Source organism: Oncorhynchus gorbuscha, linkage group LG10 (genome assembly GCF_021184085.1).
Source record: "Oncorhynchus gorbuscha isolate QuinsamMale2020 ecotype Even-year linkage group LG10, OgorEven_v1.0, whole genome shotgun sequence".
NCBI lineage: Eukaryota > Metazoa > Chordata > Actinopteri > Salmoniformes > Salmonidae > Oncorhynchus > Oncorhynchus gorbuscha.
In genome coordinates this window covers 23,763,164-23,778,421 of record NC_060182.1, presented here as the reverse complement: position 1 = coordinate 23,778,421, position 15,258 = coordinate 23,763,164, and the positions used below count along the sequence as shown (strand labels likewise).

At 43.4% G+C, this 15,258-nt stretch overlaps 1 pseudogene; it reads right to left on the bottom strand.

The window, feature by feature from the left end:
• LOC124045710 overlaps window positions 1–14,396 on the bottom strand; it is a 46,427-nt pseudogene extending 32,031 nt beyond the window's left edge.
• Window positions 14,397–15,258: the final 862 nt, after the last annotated feature.

Below are 15,258 nucleotides of genomic sequence, written 5' to 3'. Positions count from 1 at the left end.
TGCGATTACAGCTGTAAGTCGCTTGGGTTAATGTCTCTATCAGTTTTGCACATCGAGAGACTGAATTTTTTTCCCATTCCTCCTTGCAAAACAGCTCGAGCTCAGTGAGGTTGGATGGAGAGCATTTGTGAACAGCAGTTTTCAGTTCTTTCCACAGATTCTCGATTGGATTCAGGTCTGGACTTTGACTTGGCCATTCTAATACCTGGATATGTTTATTTTTGAACCATTCCATTGTAGATTTTGCTTTATGTTTTGGATCATTGTCTTGTTGGAAGACAAATCTCCGTCCCAGTCTCAGGTCTTTTGCAGACTCCATCAGGTTTTCTTTCAGAATGGTCCTGTATTTGGCTCCATCCATCTTCCCATCAATTTGAACCATCTTCCCTGTCCCTGCTGAAGAAAAACAGGCCCAAACCATGATGCTGCCACCACCATGTTTGACTGTGGGGATGTTGTGTTCAGGGTGATGAGCTGTGTTGCTTTTACGCCAAACATAACGTTTTGCATTGTTGCCAAAAAGTTCAATTTTGGTTCTGACCAGAGCACCTGTCTTAGGTCTGTTAGGATCACCACTTTATTTTAAGAATGTGAAATGTCACAATAATAGTAGAGAGAATGATTTATTTCAGCTTATTTCTTTCATCACATTCCCAGTGGGTCAGAAGTTTACATACACTCAAATAGTATTTGGTAGCATTGCCTATAAATTGTTTAACTTGGGTCAAACGTTGCAGGTAGCCTTCCACAAGCTTCCCACAATAAGTTGGGTGAAGTCTGGCCCATTCCTCCTGAAAGAGCTGGTGTAACTGAGTCAGGTTTGTAGGCTTCCTTGCTCGCACACGCCTTTTCACTTCTGCCCACAAATGTTCTACAGGATTGAGGTCAGGGCTTTGTGATGGCCACTCCAATACCTTCACTTCGTTGTCCTTAAGCCATTTTGCCACAACTTTGGAAGTATGCTTGGGGTCATTGTCCATTTGGAAGACCCATTTGAGAACAAGCTTTAACTTCCTGACTGATGTCTTGAGATGTTGCTTCACAATATCCACATAACTTTACTTCCTCATGATGCCATCTATTTGTGAAGTGCACCAGTCCCTCCTGCAGCAAAGCACCCCCACAACATGATGCTGCCACCCCAGGCTTCACAGTTGGGATGATGTTCTTCGGCTTGCAAGCATCCTCCTTTTTCCTCCAAACATAATTATGGTCATTATGGCCAAACAGTTCTATTTTTGTTTCATCAGACTAGAGGACAGTTCTCCAAAAAGTATGATCTTTGTCCCCATGTACAGTTTGGAGCAGTGGATTCTTCCTTGCTGAGCGGCCTTTCAGGTTATGTCGTTATAGGACTCGTTTACTGTGGATATAGATACTTTTGTACCTGTTTCCTCCAGCATCTTCACAAAGTCCTTTGCTGTTGTTCTGGGATTGATTTCCACTTTTTGCACCAAAGTACGTTCATCTCTAGGAGACGGAACGCGTCTCCTTCCTGAGTGGTATGACGGCTGCGTGGTTCCATGGTGTTTATACTTGCGTACTATTGTTTGTACAGATGAACGTGGTACCTTCAGGCGTTTGGAAACTGCGCCTGTCAGGATTTGGCCAGGGTTGTTCCGGGTTTTGGTCACTAGATGCCCCCATTGTCCCTTTTGACTTTTTGTTTTCCCTTGATCCCCATTATTATTTGCACCTGTGCCTCATTTCCCCTGATTGTATTTAAACCCTTTGTTTTCCTCTGTTCTTTGCTCTGTGTTTGTATGTTAGCACCCAGCCCTAGTACTCTGTGAACTCTTGTTGATCCCGGTGGACTCTCTTGTGGAATTCTGTTTTTTGTTCTGGTTTGTTTGTTTTTTTGAGTATCTTTTGAGGCTTTTTGTGCTTTACCTTCCACCTTGTGGATTTACCTTTTTTGTCTTGGAGGATTACCTTTGTTCTTGTAGGATGCCTTTTGAGGTTGTGGAGTTACATGTTTTCCTGAAGAACTTCATTTTTTACTTCATTAAATACACCGTCTCAAGTACTGCTGTGTCTGCCTCATCTTCTGGGTTCTGCCGACTATTCGTGGCTCAGTTGTTTAAGTGACTGTTTCTCACTCCGGAGACCCGGGTTCGTAACCGGGTCCTGACAGCTCCCAAGGATGAACCAGACTTGTGGAGGTCTACAATTTTTTCCTGAGGTCTTGGCTGATTTCTTTTGATTTTCCCATGATGTCAAGCAAAGAGGCACTGAGTTTGAAGGTAGGCCTTGAAATACATCCACAGGTACACCTCCAATTGACTCAAATTGTGTCAATCAGCCTATCAGAAGCTTCTAAAGCCAGGACATCATTTTCTGGAATTTTCCAAGCTGTTTAAAGGCACAGTCAACTTAGTGTATGTAAACTTCTGACCCACTGGAATTGTGATACAGTGAATTATAAGTGAAATAATATTTGTAAACAATTGTTGGAAATATGGCTTGTGTCATGCACAAAATAGATATTCTAACCGACTTGCCAAAACTATAGTTTATTAAACTAACAGTTTTAATGACTCTAACCTAAGTGTATGTAAACTTCCGACTTCAACTGTAAGTATTAAAACCCTTTCCTCAGTACTTTGTTGAACCACCTTTGGCAACGATTACAGCCTTGAGTCTTCTTGGGAATGACGCTACAAACTTAGCACTCCTGTATTTGATCATCTCAAGCTCTGTCATGGATGGAGAACGTAGCTGCACAGCTATTTTAAGGTCTCTCCAGAGATGTTCGATTGGGTTCAAGCCCAGGCTCTGGCTGGGCCAATGATGGACATTCAGAGACTTGTCCCGAAGCCACTCCGGCTTTGTCTTGGCTGTGTGCGTAGGTTCGTTGTCCTGTTGGAAGGTGAACCTTCACCCCACTCTGAGGTCCTGAAGGTGCCTTATGGCAAACTCAAAGTGAGCTGTCATGTGCCTTTTACTGAGGAGTGACTACAGTCTGGCCACTCTACTATAAAGGGCTGATTGGTAGAGTGCTGCAGAGATGGTTGTCCTTCTGGAATGTTCTCTCATCTTCACAGAGGAACACTAGAGATCTGTCACAGAGTGACCATCTGGTTCTTGATAACCTCCCTGACCAAGGCCCTTCTCCCTCAATTGCTCAGTTTGGCCTGACGGCCAGCTCTAGGAAGTGTCTTGATGGTTCCAAACTTCTTCCATTGAGGAATGATGGAGACTACTGTGTTCTTGGGAACCTTCAATGCTGCAGACATTTTTATACCCTTCCCCAGATCTGCACCTGAGCTCAATTTCGAAGCTCATAGCAAAGGTTCTTAATAACTATGTAAATAAGGTATTTCTGTTCGTAGTTTGTAAAGATGAGCATTTTTCTAAAAACCAAATGTGGAAAAAGTCAAAAAGTCACTTTCCGAATGCACTGTATAGGTCAGTGTGTAATATCTCTTGTAGGAAGGAATTAAAAGAAGGATTTTTTTAACCATGTCATGAGAAGGAGACAAACAGGCCATTGACGTATTGACTATCCCCTGATGCAGAGTACGACAGCATGGCTCAATGTTCTGTCTGTCCGTTCATCTGTCCGTCTAATGGGCTTTCAGGAACTCTGTGGTGGTTGGGGATCAAAGGGGATCAAAGATCTATCCCTCAAATGCATTAGGATGGGTGTCATGAAGTACCACGGAAAAAATTACCAGCGTGTTTGACTTTGTGTGTGTGTGTGTGTGTGTGTGTGTGTGTGTGTGTGTGTGTGTGTGTGTGTGTGTGTGTGTGTGTGTGTGTGTGTGTGTGTGTGTGTGTGTGTGTGTGTGTGTGTGTGTGTGTGCATATGAGTTTGTGGGTACGTCTCAGCCTGTCTGCTAGCGTGCGCATGTGTGTGCTTGTGCATGATGGAGAGTGCGTGTTAGTGTGTGCAACATGGTACCCACACAGGTTAGGTTGAGTGGCTGCTATGATGCAGACTCTGATAAGACTGTTCCATGTGAAGCAACACAATGCTTAGCAGAAATGCTAAATACGCAGACCAACAAATGTATCTTGTACCACATAAGGAAACAAAAATGTCCTTAGTCATTTACAGTTCCACTTTGTGGTGTCTTCCTGTGTCGTCTTTGTCTCCATTGTTTCATTTGTCTGTGGTGGCCGGACACTGAGAAGAACCATGCCAACCTTTCCAATGTTTAGATCGGATTTACACAACTATTATGACTTTTTTCTGTGAGATTGTTACACACACATATGTACAGACAGTCACACACACAGAGAGGACAATGTGTTGGCCTTCACGTTCCTAAAGAAGAACAAAGTACAGAATTTCTCACAAACCCTTTAATGGAGAGCCCTGAGCCAACAGAAACCAGGGTGTGTGTGTGTGTGTGTGTGTGTGTGTGTGTGTGTGTGTGTGTGTGTGTGTGTGTGTGTGTGTGTGTGTGTGTGTGTGTGTGTGTGTGTGTGTGTGTGTGTGTGTGTGTGTGTGTGTGCGTGCGTGTGTGTGTGTTTAATTGATTCCAGCTGGAAAAAGAGAAGACATTGATGATTACAAAGAGAGAGCGAGGGAAAGAGCAGAGGGGAGGGGGGAAAGAGAGAGAGCATTTTCTAATTGAGTGAGGCTTTCTTCCAAAATGTTTAATTTGGTTGTTTACAATAGAAAACTGAGAGAGTAGGAAGAAGTTTAGGTCTGTTTCGCTGGCTATGACACAAAAATACTCAAACAGTTTTAGGCTACACTACACACAAAATACACTATAATGGCTATCCAAGTGACAAAATAAGTGGCATGTACTGAAATGTTATCCAAAAGAAATATTTGGTTCTAAACGCAGGATCATTCTGGACAATTAGCCTTGAGGTTAGCAGCTATGATGCAGCTAAAGGTATTGGTGTAGCATAGTCTCTCCACGGAGCACCTTTACCTGAACAACCATCTGATCTGGGTGTTAGATCTGCAATCCCCTTTGTTCTGCTAAAGGAAATACAAACAAACAAATGATAATGACGTGCATCTGAGGAGCCCTACAGTGTGAGCAGTCTCTACAGCCTGTGAAGGGTTTGGCCTGGAGACTCCTTGAATTGCCCTTGACCTCCCAGCGAGCAGTGAAGCTATTCCAGGATTTTTCTAAAGCTTTGCAATTATTACAGTGTTTAAAGACTTTTAAGAGTTGCATTGGGATTGCAATTTCACACATGCGTCATGCAAACACACATAAAGTGTACACACATGTGCGCGCACACACAACATCTACCCACCAAGGCCTTTCAGAGAACACAGCCTTCCATTATTGTAAATGGAAACAATATGTGTACAGTCCCCTCAACCCACACAGAAACACACACTCATATGCACACACACACACTGTCACATACACACACACACATTAAAAAGGCTACAGCGCTAGTGAGTGAAGAAGAGGTCTTATTTCCACACAGACCATGACAGATTAAAGGCCCAAACACATCCTGGTTCTAGATTTGTAATCCAGCCCAGGGACACATGCTCTCAGCAGGGGGGTTTGGATCAGTGACAGGTGGAGAGAGGCCAGCGATACATACAAGTGACAGGCAGGCAACACCCTGCATCCTAATTACACCACAATGTCATTACACTGTATGTGTTTGTTCATCATTATCTGTGGCGATAATGCCAACAGAAACCCACGATGCCAACAGAAACCCAGCGAGGTTAATGAGTTATCGGAGAAAGGGGAAATACTTGCACACAATCGTAAAGAAGTGATGGATGGCACTTTATTACTGTACAGCCCTGTACACACATGGACGATCACAGGAAGGATCTCACCATCGCTCAGCTCTGCTCATTCAATAGGACCCTCATTCATTTTACCACAGCAAGAAAAACACTGTGTGCATTGAGGGATATGCATGATGTGGGGGTCATTGAGAACACCTTTACATTATGCACATGCCCAGTAGCCCAGTTCTCACCATATAGCACCATAGAGTTGTTACACAGATGTTGGTAGGCTACCATATTTCAGCAGTTACCTTTCCTACAGTGGCTTGATGAATAATAGACACTAGTCTAGTCATGAGTGACAGTCCAGTATAGTTCTGTCTCAATGAAAAACAACACGTTGTAAACTACCTCTTATCTCTTTTTCACAGAAACCAAATGGCTTCCCTTTTCCTCTTCCTAAGTAACATCCTTTGGTAAACAACTCTGTTTTTTACAAAAATATGTGTATAGAGTATATAGAGTGTATATTTACACTGTATACAAAATATTAAGAACACCTTCCTAATATTTAGTGCCCCCCCCTCAATTCTTCAGGGCATGGACTCTACAAGGTGTCTAAAGTGTTCCACAGGGAAGTTGGCCCATGTTGACTCCAATGCTTCCCACAGTTGTTAAGTTGGCTGGATGTCCTTTGGGTGTTGGACCATTCTTGATACACACGGGAAACTGTTGAGTGTGAAAAACCCAGCAGTGTTGCAATTCTTGACACAAACTATGTGCCTGGCACCTACCACCATACACCGTTCAAAGGCTTTTACATCTTTTGTCTTGCCCATTGACCCTCTGAATAGCACACATACACAATCTACACTTTCATATACACTGATTGAAATTGAGTTAACAAGTTACATCAATAAGGGATCATAGATTTCACCTGGTCAGTCTGTCATGGAAAGAGCAATGTTTTGTACACTCAGTGTATAAAGCCTGTAATCCTGACATGAAGTCATTTCATGCACAATAGCCTTGTGAAAATGTGAACCTGGACCAAGGCGGAGCACTCTCTCAGTGGGCAGTTATCAAATCCTGTTCCCTTCAATCAACATATAACCACTAACGTTCTACCATGAAGCCAAACATTCTTCTGTGTCCCCTTGTTGTTTTTTCTGGAATGATCACCACATTATTCCTATCCCATATTTCCTCCCAATGATCATAAACTGTTACACAACGGTTACAGTAGTACTGAATGCACCTAGCCTCAGCCTTCATACAGAACCCCCCACACTTGGAAAAAGTACAAAGTGTCTCTTGTGTGGGAGCACAGAGACCTGAGTGATACTGCTTTATATTATCATGGGCCATGATATTCTCTTTCTGGCAAACAATCACACACACCTGCACGTGCCATGAGCATGTGCACATACACAAGTATTCATGTAAGCACGTGCAAACACATACACACACACGCACGTACACACACAAACACTCACGCAGATACAAATACACACACAGCCGGCCGGTCGAGGCGGTTAATTTAGCCCACTGACCTTCAGCTAGTCCCTGGGTCCTTGGCATGACGCACAAACAACCTACAGTAGGCCACACACACATACACACACACGTACATACACAAACACACAGATACACACTCGCACTCGCACACACACACCTGCACCCACACACACACACACACTCACTGCCTCAACACACTGACAAACACACTATTACATAACATTCAGAAATATAGTGACAACACAGTGACAAACACTGTTCCATCCAGTGACCAAAACGTCTTTACATTTTTCTGAATTAAAATTCTATCTTTAAAAAAAATATTTTTTCCCGTCTTTCGGATCTACAATAACCTACTCAAAGTGAATGGAAATTCAAGTAACACTTTCAAGTATTGTGGTAGCAGCATCTTGTTATTTGTATGCTTGTCAACAGCAGGAGCAAAGACTATGTAAAAAGGTATCGGATAAACCTCCTCTGTCTTCTGAAAGCCTAACCCTGGGAGAAAGTCTTATTTTACAGTGGGACAATAACACGCATTCGAATGTCAAAGAACACCAGAATGACTTTCCAAGAGGTGTTGAGTGTGCCTGAATGGTCCAGTCTCAGTCATGACTTAAATCTGCTTGAAATCAAGGACAAGGATGGAATATTGTTGTACAGCAATGATTACCAACCAAATGTACTGAGCGTGAGCAATTTTGACAAAAACAATGGATTTATGTTGGCTGAAGAGTTGTGAAAGGTTAGTAAAAACCTTATTCAAAATGATTCACACCTATAATGATTTCCAACGGAGCATCCACCAAGTATTACCTCTGGTGTGTGAAGACAGACATACAATCAATACAACTTCATTTTTATATATTTTTATTAATTCTGAACATCCTCTCCAATTTGTATTTTACCTTGAAAATGTGGAATATGTTGTGTAGATTGGTAGGAACTCCCCCAAATTAATATGTTTTTTTAAATTGAATTTTAAGGCATCAAAATGTGAAGACTGTGCAAGGGGTGTGTAGACTTTCCCTAGGGACTGCATATGCTGCCAAATCCACAAACATGCCCCTGAAAACAAAGTCTTGTCAGACTTGAACCACATGGTTGGCTGCACTGATACAACAAATAATATTCTAGCCCGTGCTGTAGGTCCAAGAGCAAGGCCCAGATACCACAAAGTCTCAGCTTGCAAAGACACACTCACTGCAGCCATAGAAACATTTAAACAAATGAATACAACACACTGCAGGCCAAGAGGCACGTCTAACCCCAAAACTACAGCTCGGCATTCAACACCATAGTACCCTCCAAGCTCGTCATCAAGCTCGAGACCCTGGGTCTCGACCCCGCCCTGTGCAACTGGGTACCACGCACGCTCCAACTCAATCATCAAGTTTGCGGACGACACAACAGTGGTAGGCTTGATTACCAACAACGACGAGACGGCCTACAGGGAGGAGGTGAGGGCCCTTGGAGTGTGGTGTCAGGAAAATAACCTCACACTCAACGTCAACAAAACTAAGGAGATGATTGTGGACTTCAGGAAACAGCAGAGGGAACACCCCTATCCACATCGATGGAACAGTAGTGGAGAGGGTAGCTAGTTTTAAGTTCCTCGGCATACACATCACAGACAAACTGAATTGGTCCACTCACACTGACAGCGTCGTGAAGAAGGCGCAGCAGCGCCTATTCAACCTCAGGAGGCTGAAGAAATTCGGCTTGTCACCAAAAGCACTCACAAACTTCTACAGATGCACAATCGAGAGCATCCTGGCGGGCTGTATCACCGCCTGGTACGGCAACTGCTCCGCCCTCAACCGTAAGGCTCTCCAGAGGGTAGTGAGGACTGCACAACGCATCACCGGGGGCAAACTACCTGCCCTCCAGGACACCTACACCACCCGTTGTTACAGGAAGGCCATAAAGATCATCAAGGACATCAACCACCCGAACCACTGCCTGTTCACCCCGCTATCATCCAGAAGGCGAGGTCAGTACAGGTGCATCAAAGCTGGGACCGAGAGACTGAAAAACAGCTTCTATCTCAAGGCCATCAGACTGTTAAATAGCCACCACTAACATTGAGTGGCTGCTGCCAACACACTGTCATTGACACTGACCCAACTCCAGCCATTTTAATAATGGGAATTGATGGGAAATGATGTAAATATATCACTAGCCACTTTAAACAATGCTACCTTATATAATGTTACTTACCCTACATTATTCATCTCATATACATATGTATATACTGTACTCTACAACATCGACTGCATCCTTATGTAACACATGTATCACTAGCCACTTTAACTATGCCACTTTGTTTACTTTGTCTACATACTCATCTCATATGTATATACTGTACTCGATACCATCTACTGTATGCTGCTCTGTACCATCACTCATTCATATATCCTTATGTACATGTTCCTTATCCCCTTACACTGTGTATAAGACAGTAGTTTTGGAATTGTTAGTTAGATTACTTGTTGGTTATCACTGCATTGTCGGAACTAGAAGCACAAGCATTTCGCTACACTCGCATTAACATCTGCTAACCATGTGTATGTGACAAATAAACAAATGATTTGGATAGTCGTGTCTGTGTTTGTTCATTGTCATGCCAAAGACTTCGCTTGACAACAATAGAAGAGTTCCCTTCAGTTGTGTACACTATGGCACCCACATAATTAAATAGAACATATACTATATCTTTATGATGGACAGGAGCAGGCTGAGTTCCTACCTGTTTCCAGAGGAACACGTCTTCCTGGTTGAACTGCCAGGTAGTGACCAGGTGAATGGTGGAGAGCACCCCTCCGCTCAGCACGGCTGCTCTCATCCTGACAGGCAGAAGCGTGTAGATGATGTAGATGAAGAAGACAGACCACCAGATGCCCTCAGATGCGCTGCGAGGCGCCACCATCAGCACCCCGAACACCTGCACCAGCAACAGCACACCGATGACCAGGTAGCTCACCATCCACATGTAGTCCTGGTGGAAGCCGTTCCGGTTACACACAACCATGAGAGCCATGAACAGGGCCATGGCCACAGAGAGGGCCGAGGAGTAGGCCACGTCCGGGGTTGCGTGGACACAATGGAAGGTAAGCATCACGCCGCACACAATCACCAGCACCCCCATCAGCATGGTGAGGGAGCTTTGGTTGAGCCTGAAGAAGTAGCGCTGGTACAGACGCTCCAGTTTATGAGACTGGAACTTCTTGGACTGGAACACTTGCATCACCCGCAGCCAGCAGTCCGCCACCGTCACCTCACCTTCCCCATTGGGACCCTCATCCCCCCCCTTCCCACCACCCCCTCTACACCCCACCTTCCTCCCTTTCAGGTCCCCATCCTCAAAGCCCATGTCGACAGATTTGAGCCCCACCACTTCCCCGGCGGCGCCGCCCCGTTTGCCGTAGTGGTCCTCTTGCCAGATGCAGCGCACGCCAAAGTTGCCCCCCCCGCCCACCGCCCCGGCCGGCCCTCCGCGGTGGTGGGGGTGGAGGGGGGCTCCAGAGGGAGGCTCCATGGCGTCAGGATCCCGCAGGCAGCTCATGTAACGCGGGTTGCAAAGGGATGAGCCTCCCTTCTGCTTGGACTTCTTGCCATTTCGCTCCCCCCACGAGGTCTTTCGGTCATCCACTCTGGCCACTAGGAAGCCACTAAACCAGGACATTCTGTGTAGGAGGAAAGGGGGACACGGACAGCATAGGGGGGTGGGGGCAGTTCGAGTTTCAATAAACTTGGAAACATTCATAAATCCACCAACTTAAATTAAACATGCAACATAGCCTTTCTGAAATTATTTAAGAAATAAATAACCTTCACATGTATTTTCTTAACCTAATGTCCAAAATAAAAACTGTTCACCTGTTATTCTAAGGTCACCTGTATAACTATGGACATTACCTGTGTGGGTTCTGGTACATATCCCAGCCCTATCCTCTCCAGCCCTTCCACTCATTTATCCCAGCAGGCAGAGGTTTGAAGAAGTGAGGGGTTTCAGACGCAGTTCTGCAGGGGTGTAGGTAGGTGGGTGAACGTGACCGGGGAAGGTCCAGAGGCGTGTCAAACCAGCATTTCGGACTGAGCAGGTGATGTGAAAGGCAGGGTTTAGGGAATCACTCTATGATCCGGCCTATCTCCAGGGCTTCTGAGTCTTGGAGGAGAGACACAAAACACAGACAAATACAGGTGAAATTAGAAGAGAATTAAGAAGTAAGAATTGTGTTAGCTAAAAACCTCAGAAAACCACTTAACCATACATTTATGTCATGGGTCAGTGACAGCACCCAAAGACAAAGTCATACATGAAAGTTGTACAATCATCATTCGGTGATGAAGAGCAACTCTCAATACGTGCATTCTAAGAATCGTCAGACAACAATACCATCATCATCACAAACAGAAGTGTCATGCCCATAGGGGGCACAGGGGCACGTGCACTCTCAGATATGTCCTGTAAACAAAATATAATATATATAAATAAGTCTTTCATTTTTTCTTGTTGTTTCTCTGTAATACTACTAGCATTTTATGAGGCTGGCTTTAGCTAACCAAGATAGGTTCCCAATCTCCCAACCTCATAATTAGCTACCAAGAAGCCATTTCAGGCTATCAATCAAATTAAAGTAGCTAGCTTGTTTAACTATCTTAGCTGGCATACCTGCTGGCAAGGGAGGTAGACTTTAGATAAAGCAAGCGATTACTAAATGCACTGATTAAGACTCACATTCTTTTCAATCTTCTACCCAGATTTTTGCAGAGAAACATATTTAGTTTCTTTAAAAAAAGAACCACTAGTCAGGAGGATACAGACAGCTCAAGAGGTCAAATCAAATCAAAATCAAATCAAACTTTATTTGTCAAATGCGTCGAATACAACAAGTATAGACTTTAACGTGAAATGCTTACTTACAAGCTCTTAACCAACAGTATAGTTCAAGAAGAGTTAAGAAATGTTTTACCAAATAAACTAAAGTAAATATTTATAAAAAGTAACACAGTAAAATAACAATAACGAGGCTATATACAGGGGGTATCGGTACCGATTCAATGTGCGGGGCTACTTGTTAGTCAAGGTAATTTGTACATGTAAGTACGGGTGAAGTGACTATGCATATTGTAAGTCGCTCTGGATAAGAGCGTCTGCTAAATGACTTAAATGTAAATGTAATGTAATGATAAACAGCAAATAGTAGCAGCGTCGGGGTGTCAATGTAAATAGTCCGGTGGCCATTTGATTAATTGTTCAGCAGTCTTATGGCTTGATATGAAGAAAAATAAACATATTTTTGACATAGAGTTAAGAATAATGATTATGGCTATAGATTATAGGAAAAAGCTGTTTCAGGTATTTGAAAAATGCTAAATTCTCCAACTTCTAGGAAAGGGCCCCCCTCCAGATCATCCCCTAGCCATCTTCACATACTTTTTGCCCCCTCAAAAAATGTTGTGTGTATGCTGCCCCTTATCAGAAATTAAACATTTGTCAAGCTTTAGGCTATTATTTTCTTGGTGGCTTAACTAATTAAAGATGTAAAGAGGAAGGTGTGATAACAGGTGGTGGGTGTCAGAGCCTGTCATCACTGGAAGGAAACACGGATGACATGAAAATGATCACTGACTCAATCGCTCACTGATGAAGACAAGACCACTGGAAAAAAATCAGATTGGGCATCATGGGCATGATGCCTGTATCACTACCCTCCTACATCTGCCTCCAAATACAGATTAAGGGTCAGTTTGACTCTTTACCTCATGGTGTTAGAGTTGGGCATTGGGGAAGGAAAAGCTGGACCTAGATCTGTGGTTTAGTGGCAACTTTGATTCCAAGCAGCTAACACACCTCCATCAACGCAAATGACCCTTCAAAACGTACATTTCCTGAATCAATTAGACAAGGGAGGGATTTCTCCTCATTTCTGTAAATTAAGGTAGGCTATATTCGGGCACAAGCGCAACAAATCTTGGCACTTATATAAATTGTACATTGAAAGAAATTCCACATTCTAGGCTTTTATAATGCATTCAAGGTCTCGTGCATTATTTTACCAATGGAACTGGTTTATCATCTGTGCAGAGCTATAGGCTACCCATCCATGATAATAATAAGGCTAGTGCAACATGTTCTGTAGTCTACAGTAGTTTAGGCATATTTAAATGCTCATGAATAACATAATTATATGGTTATATACTATTTTTACTATATGTCTAGTTCTGCTGATTTAGGAAGAACTAGACATATAGTAATAATTATATTTAACCTTTATTTAACTAGGAAAGTCAGTTAAGAACAAATTATTATTTACAATGACGGCCTACCCCTGCCAAACCCTAACCCAGACGACACTGGGCCAATTGTGCACCACCCTATGGGACTCCCAATCACGGCTGGTTGTGATACAGCCTGGAATCGAACCAGGTTCTGTAGTGACGCCTCTAGCAATGAGATGCAGTGCCTTAGACCGCTGTGCCACTCGGGAGCCCAATGTATAACCATGTAATAACTATAATAGCTAGGAAAACATTGCCTTATCATAAAAATCTAAAGAATAAGTATAATGATCACCGTCACGACATTAAGGTATCAAAGCTGATGCAGCCTCATAAATCCCAGTATTCCCTAAACCTATAGGCTCATCAACTGAGTGTACCAGGGACAGGCCTCAAAACGACCTGAGCTCTTGAATGTGCAGAACGGCTTATATCAACGCAACGCAGATGTGCTGTCGCCTCGTTCCTTTTTTTTGTTCATTGGGAACACGAGAGGCCGCTCATGTCGGTAGGCATGTTGTGTTGTTGAAGCAAAAATAGATTTTCCTCGCTATGGCTATCGTATGCCTTCTCTGGCACGTATCCGTTGGTTGCTGGTCGTGGCTTCTGGTTGATCAAGAGAGGTTCAAGGAGAATAGCCTTCAGTCAAAGTGGACGCTACACCCTCTACACCCTCCGGCTCCGAACAGTCCCTTCTCTCCGGTGCACAAGGTCGACCAGTGCGGTGCCCCTATTACAAATGTCGTGATGTTGCCAATCTTTACGGCGTTCAACAGCTACAATTATCTCTGGATTTGTATGGCTGTGGCTGTAGACATCCTGCCTGGATCCTTTCCTTCCTACCTCGCTATCGTTTGTAGAATAGAATGCGGGGGACTATTCCTCCGGGACGTTTGCACGACATTTCGACCGGACAGCAGCATGCTGGCGTTACATAATGCAAACAGTGTGTGCATACCCAGCTAGCACATTTGGTTCCTTGGAAGTTGTGGGAACGTCCGTTTTTAGTTCCCCATTGGTTCTGTGAACGAAGCCATCCGTTTCCTGACAGGTAAAACTGAACATTGCCTGCTTAACCCGGACTAGGGTTGCGCATTTTGGGGAATATTCAGAGGTGGGAATTAATGGGAATATATGGAAATTAACGAGAATATATGGGAATTAATGGAAATATGCTAATTAATATTAATACCATTTAAATGTAGATGTTTTTTGCATTTGATACATTTACCATATCATATGGAGACAGAAACATAAACATTTTACCTTATCATAAGTAGACATAATTGCAAATGATTGTCACGCCCTGGTCTAAGTATTTTGTGTTTTCTTTATTATTTTGGTCAGGCCAGGGTGTGACATGGGTTTATTTATGTGGTGTGTTTAGTCTTGTTTTTTTTGTAGGTATTGGAATTGTGGTATAGTGGGGTTTTCTAGAAAAGTCTATGGTTGCCTGAAGTGGTTCTCAATCAGAGGCAGGTGTTTATCGTTGTCTCGGATTGGGAACCATATTTAGGCAGCCATATTCTTTGAGTGTTTTGTGGGTGATTGTTCCTGTCTCTGTGTTAGTTTGCACCAGTATAGGCTGGTTCGGTTTTCGTGTTACGTTTCTTGTTTTTGTATTGTTCGTCTTTACTCGTTATTGAACATGTATGAAAATTACCACGCTGCATTTTGGTCCGATCCTTGCTACACCTCTTCATCAGAGGAGGAGATAGAAGAAAACCGTGACAATGTTTAATTCCTTCTAATAGAAATTCTAAAAAACGATTTAGTTACAGATT